A 6,906-nucleotide genomic window follows, 5' to 3' on the forward strand; every position below is an offset into this window, starting at 1 on the left:
CAGTCGGTCCAAGTCAGCCAAAGGACTCGAGAACAGACTTAATGGTACCACGTCACATGCAAGGTGACACACACCTGACACACAGCCAAATTAAAAACAAACAAACAAAAAAAAATTGTTGTATACCTTTCGGTTCAACAGACCACAATGACGTGTCCCATCTGTGTCTCTGTGTGTGTGTCTGCTATCTATCTGTCTGTCTGTTCTGGAAATTATGTTCTCGACGCCGATTGGCTGTCGCAATTGAGGGTCGGACTGGGCCCACGTGGGTCGGCCTGAAACACCCTGAATTGGTTGCCAGCCAATCGCAGGGCACGCAGAGACAAACATCCGCACTCACAATCACACCTAGGGGCAATTTTAAAGAGTCCAATCAACTTACCATGCATGTTTTTGGAATGTGGAAGGAAACCGGAGTACCCGGAGAAAACCCACGCAGGCACGGGGAGAACATGCAAACTCCACACAGGGAGGCCGAAGCCGGGATCAAACCCACAACCTCTGGACTGTGAGGCGGACACGCCCTGATAACACTAATATAACAGTAAAATATTTAGTAATATTTATGAATTAATCGTTAGGTTCATCAACAGCTGCATTTTTTTTCTGAAACGTCACAGCTATAAATTATAAAATTCATATTGTGCAAGTTATAGGGTAAACTTAAAACCCCCAAATTAAAAGATCTTATGAACCTGATGGGCTACAAAAAAAAGTATTTAAAAGACATTTTTGAAATCACTTTCAAAAATAGATTTTGTAACACATAAAGCTATCCAACAAAAATTTGCTGTTGACCGACGTTATTCTAATTGAACTAACCATAAGTAATACTATTACGGATGATAACCAATTATTAAAATAAACTATTTTAATTTACATCTGGGTTATTTTCATTCAATCTACGAACATACTTGCCCATATGTCAGTTTAAAAAGTCAACTTTGGCTATTGAGCCCTAAAAATTGCCCAATCCCTTACTTTAGATGCTCACTGAGCTGAGGTCTTGCAAGATTTTCTGGATGTCTTCAACTCCACTATGTTGCATTTTTTTTCCCTTGTTCTGTGGTTATCAAAGAAATAAAATCGTTCATCCTTCAGCTGCTCACTGAGCTGAAGTGTCACAAAAGGTTTGCTTGGCTCTTGAGGCATAATTTTCCAAATCTACACATTTTTTTCATGTTTGAAGGTTCCACTATACAAGATTTGGGTGCCTGCGCACACTACCGCCCCAACTCTCTCTTTAAGCTCATTTCCGAAGACCAACTGCAACGTGGTACATTGCGCCGAATCCAAGCTGTGACTTGAGTGTTTGGCACATGTCTGCAGTCAGGATACATGAACGCTGGTGACTTAGTGCTTCGTTGGCCCAAAAATGTCTTGCGGTTCCCACTTCACTGCCACCACACTTGGAAGGCGCCCTGCCGAGATATAACGGGTGAGAGGTTTTTCCATTGGACGTGGATGAAGAGGGCGGAAGAGGAGAGAAAGGGGCAGGAGAGATAAGACAAGGGCCAGTTTCAATGATAATAAATAATATATATAAAAAAAACAATCTGTGGGTGGAAGGAGTCGGAGGAATGTATGAAAATAGGAGGGGGGGTTTAAAAAATTTGCAAATTAAAATAAAAAAAAACATAGTGCGAGAGAATGTGGGAGAGCACAGAGTGGCTGGTGTTTATGGATTGCAGATGTGGCGCTGTGGGGTTTTGGCAGGGCCCTCGCGCGCCTAAATCATGCACCGGCTGGGTGGCACCGGGGTGAGAGCGAGGTCAGTGAGCCGCAGCACACATGCCGTAAAAACTCAGAGAGAAACAACAGCCTCAAATATACCAGGCATCGCACAACTGTAGGGCACTGGGGTATATGATGTGATACGTGTGTCTGTGCGTGGGAAGGCCAGTGTGGGTAAATCACACTTGGGTTCACAGCACAGTCACCAAAATGCTGCAACACAAAGCTCCATCTGATAAGCTTTATTTAATCAGGGCCGCCCAACACTAATCACCGTACCAGTGAAACTTTATCTTCCATATTAAATGTTAATGAATCTAAAATATATTATCCTCCTCAAAAAAAGGTGGGGGGGGGGGCTGGGGTGTTCACTGCCTGCATTGGGTGCCAGCCAATCGTGAGGCACATATTAACAAATACCCCCAACCTCCCCCGACGACCCAACAAATTACAGTGTGCATCAAAATTTATTTTGCCAGGCAATACATCCCACGGATGCCAAGCAGGATAATCTTGCATCCTACCCCGCCTCCCCCCCCCACGTTTTTAGGTGGCATCATGTCCGTGTGCTTGCCCCGTTAATCAACTACTTCGCTTGCCACTCTCAGTCTCCGTTCGGATGAAATGAGTACCATCTTGGCAACAGGCGCCTATTAAGAAGTGACCACTTTTGCAGTGCACTCAACTCTCTTCTAGTTCATGTGTGTGTGCTGGGACATGGTGATCTGGATGTGACAACAAAGGAATGAGAAGCAGTTCAACCAGCGATCAAGGAGGTGACACCCAACCAAGCCTGGTGAACACATTGCAAACTACCACACATGAGACTCATTGAACACAGCATTCTTTGGATATTTTGGCACTAAAGTCAGTCAGAGCTAAGGCGGGCTGGCATGATGTGACCTGCTATGTAACCGCTAATTATTTGGCGTAGAGTCCCCTCACCCCCTCAAGGTGCTCATACCTTTCATCCACCCTACTTTCCACAGACCTGATTATCCAGGTGGGAATGAAATCGAAAGAGGGGAAAAAGAGGCAAGATACAATTTCCAACGTCCGCTGCGTGCACCCCCGACGGGCCTCCCAGACTGCTTTGCAGCTGACATCACCTCGCAGAAACCTGGCAAGCTTGTCTCTATCTCTCCCCTTGCTTCCTGCCCTCATGATGTCACACGCCATATGTTTTTCAGAAATATCAAGCCGGAAAGAAGGGAGAAGGTCTGGTAAGCTGCGTGTGTGTGTGTGTGTGTGTGGCTGTAAGTTGCACACAGAAAACAAAAGATTCTGTGGCGGGGAGGTGAGAGGCTGCTGCTCTGTGTGAGGCTTAACAAAGAGGGACCAAGAATTGGGGTCCATGCGTCGGACACTCAACCACTGGCCATTTTATTAGGTACACCTGCATCCCTATTAAACAGTTTAATGAATAGCCAAAAATTGTCATCTGCATGAAATTGGTCAGTCAGTCTGTCTACAGCAGTGATTCTCCAAGTGTTGTATATGAGTACCGCCTATATGCAGTCTGTCTCTAGTGGCAAGAAAGAGAAAGGGATCACTGAATAGAATGAAAATGCACGCAGTCATGGCCTTGAAGGCCTTCTCTGGTGGCCCAAATACTATCAGAAGTACTCAACTACATTTACAACTTACATCAATGTCTTCATTTCATTGTATGTCTTGGCCGCGCAGCTTCTAGTCGTTTGTGTGTGTATGTTTTTTTTTTTTTGTCCAATGATTTCAGATTTTGATGTGTTACTATGCAGATATTTTGCCCAACACCTTCAGAATCCCGAGTGCTAACGTCTACCACAGACACACACACTCACACACAGCACTGAAATCGCTTTTTCTTTTAACCAATCAGCAGAGACGGAACGGTCCGCCCGTCCATCCAGGACGGATGCCCATTTTGTGGACGGAGGATGAGAATTTATTTTTTCTTTTTTTTTTAAAAGGACAGACTAAGCAAGGACGGAAGTGGGTTTTCGTCAGTCCCTGTAATCGCCCCTACCCAGGTCAAGTACCGATGGACATGTGTTGGATTCTTTAAAAAATACCACTGTTCTCTTCTGCGTTACCATGGATCCGCTTTATGCCTGCAACAATACTGTAGTCCTTTTTCTCTCTTTTTCATGTGCATTTTCTGCAGTAAAATTGTACTCACATGCATAGTCTGCCCTCTAGTGGTTCAACACATGTAATACCATGGATTACACCACAGGACGCCCGTTTCACTGATGACTGACAGAAACGCGCAGCCTGTTTTGCTTGTGTAATCCAGGACAAGGTATGTATGAGGCGTAGAAAAAAAGGTGAAAAGCAATTTTGTTACGTTAACTAAGTGTTAACATTTAGTACATACCTTACCTCTTTTCAATAGGATGCAATAGTTATAAAGCAATCTTAAATGTTCTCGTGATGTCCCTGTGTGGGCTCCGTAGTCTGGTGACCATCGGTGGTTGTGTTGACAGCTACATGATATCATGGTGAAACAGTTGTAAAAAATTCAATCTACTCACGATACTCCCAGCCAGTAAGTGGATGTGAATAGCAAATTATCCAGCTGATGAACTTTAAATAATGTTTATGAGTTTGTTTGTTTGTTTCTTTTTTTGGGCGGCAGTGGGGACGGACTGACGGAATGTAAGGACGGAAGCACTTTAAAAGGACGAGGACGAATGGGGTCGGAGTACGATTATTTTTATGAATAAGGATGGAGGGATGATGATGGAAGGGTGCCCAGGTTATATATGCCCATATAAAGCTTGCAGAAAATTATGCCTGGATGTTGTTGTGCGGTTGGATAGTCCAACCATAACACGATGGAAACTAAATTATCATTCCATATTACTGTGTGGACCTTGAACGTCAGAGAAAGTGGGTAAACGGAGTGAAGAGAGTGGAACTAACCCTTTCAGAGCAGCATATATGAGGGGTATAGCTAATTTATACAGACAGACAGGAGCTAACAGTATCTAACTATCTACCATATTTTTCAGACTGTAAGTCGGTGCGGAGTATAAGTCGCACCAGTCCAAAAAAGCATCACAAAGAAGGAAAACCCACATATAAGTTGCACTGTACTGTAAGTCAGAATATTTTTTTTTGGGGGGGTGGGGGGAATTTATTTTACAAGAACCCCCATTCCCTAATCGTGTTGAGGACAGTGAACCAGTTCCGTTTGGATTCCAAACTACTTCTTTTATTTATAGAACAGTTTTTCTTTTTGTTTAAAATGTCTTACCTTTACTAGAATACCGCATTGCATTGTGGCCAAAGGTACAATCCTGGTTGGTAGTTACCAGTGATGGGCAAGTCAGTAAATGTTGCCTGTCCGCCATTCGCCATCGGCCGCTCATCATCAGTCCGTCATTATTTCAAGCCGAACCAGTCAGTCAGTCAGTCATCATGCTGTCATTGTTTTTTTAACCATGCTTCCGTCATTGCTAAATTACAGTTAGTCACCGCTACTTTAGGACCATCAGTAAAAAAAAAATATTTACAAGTGTAACAGGAGTGGAGGGTGCGTCAGTAAATTTCACCGGACTGTCATTCACTAGTGGCTAGCCCGCCAGTCCGTCATCGTCAGTCCGTCACTCTGTCATCATTATTTTAACCACGCTTCTGCAATATGGGACAATGTCATTGCAGCATGTGCGAACAAAATGTATAGAACACAGCCAGCTTCCTTGTTCGACCGGGATGACATAAAACTGTGCAGGCATGGAGATTTGGAACCGAAATTTAGCTGCCAACCCAACCCTAGGTCCCCGCATTGACTAGTGATATTCAAACTTTTTTCTGTTGGAGGACGAGGAGCCCCTCCTCCGCTCCATTCAAAGCAAGTTCACTCACCCGGTTGAACAAAGGCGCGTGAGACCCGCAGGGTGTCTTTCCATCAGTTGTCAGAGAAATAGGAGTCTTTCACTGACAGACCTTCTTTCTGTACTTAATTTTTAAAAATGTTTCTTCTATTATTTTTTTGTCTTCTATCGTTTCTACTTTGAGGCCGTTTCTCAATATCAAGAACGCAGAGCACGGTCTTGTGAACTCACCAGGCGTAGTCTTCCTAAGAACGTACTCAAGAACAGACTTCCTAAGAACTGTAGTCTCGTTGTAACTTGTTAAACGGCTGTGTACAGTACTTGTGAACTAGCCCTTGACACGGATATATTTCGATGACAGCATCACGAAATGCATCTTGGGATATTTTTACAGTCTAGACTACACAGGTATCCAACCCATGCATCCTTGGTTTAAGCAAGCAGAGAAAAGTAAAATCTGGGTGTTCCGTGCATTCTTGGTTTATGCGTACTTTGTTTTTAGTTCTGTACTTTGGTCGCGACTGATGACGTTTCACAAGAACGAAGACGCAAGAAAGGACCAAAATGGCTTTTGAGAAGCGGCCCAAATACTTTTGATGCATTACCGCCACCTTCTGAAATGGATTGCGTGCGACAATATTCAATGAATTTTTATGATTTAAATCCAAAAATTCTGATCTGCCGTTTTCATAGTTAGAAGCGGAAGTTTCTACTCCAACCTGGACTCATTCGCTGCCATCAACACGATTGGGTACAAGTTCTAATTTTTAATATATACAAATCACACCTGAGTATATGTCGCAGGACCAGCAAAACTATGACAAAAAGTGTGACTTGTACTCAGAAAAAAAAAACGGTATCTTCCCCTCTATGTTTTTTTCCCGACAATCTCTTCTAACACTTGCTTTTTGGACATTGCGGTGATTGATGGCAATGTAACAAAAAGGAGACACCAGCTTTGAGAATTTTGTCTCGGCGTGGGACTGAAATGGCGATGGCGTCTGCTTTTGAGGTGTTAAGTTTACATGTGGCGTGTCCTGCATCATGTCAAGCCCCTGCCGTGTGTCTACGCCGCGCCGCATGACAATAAAGGCCAGTGGAAATTCAAAGTGAAACGGGGCCTCAGGCAGCCGAGGGGCCTGCGGCGTATCTGCTCCCCGACGTCGACGTGGAAAGCCGCTTTCCACTTGATCTTCCCGGGCCCAAGCCCTGTGCAAGATCCGCACCGCGTCACATGGCGTGGACCTGGAACATTTGCAGGAATGTTGTGTAATTTAGTGGGTGAGCCGCACAGCCCCTGTCTTATCTCCACTTTTTTTTGCTCTTCTGGGTGGAAAGCTGCCCTGTATTG

Source organism: Filicampus tigris, chromosome 7, assembly GCF_054856515.1.
Source record: "Filicampus tigris isolate MCC_2025a chromosome 7, RoL_Ftig_1.0, whole genome shotgun sequence".
Taxonomy (NCBI): domain Eukaryota; kingdom Metazoa; phylum Chordata; class Actinopteri; order Syngnathiformes; family Syngnathidae; genus Filicampus; species Filicampus tigris.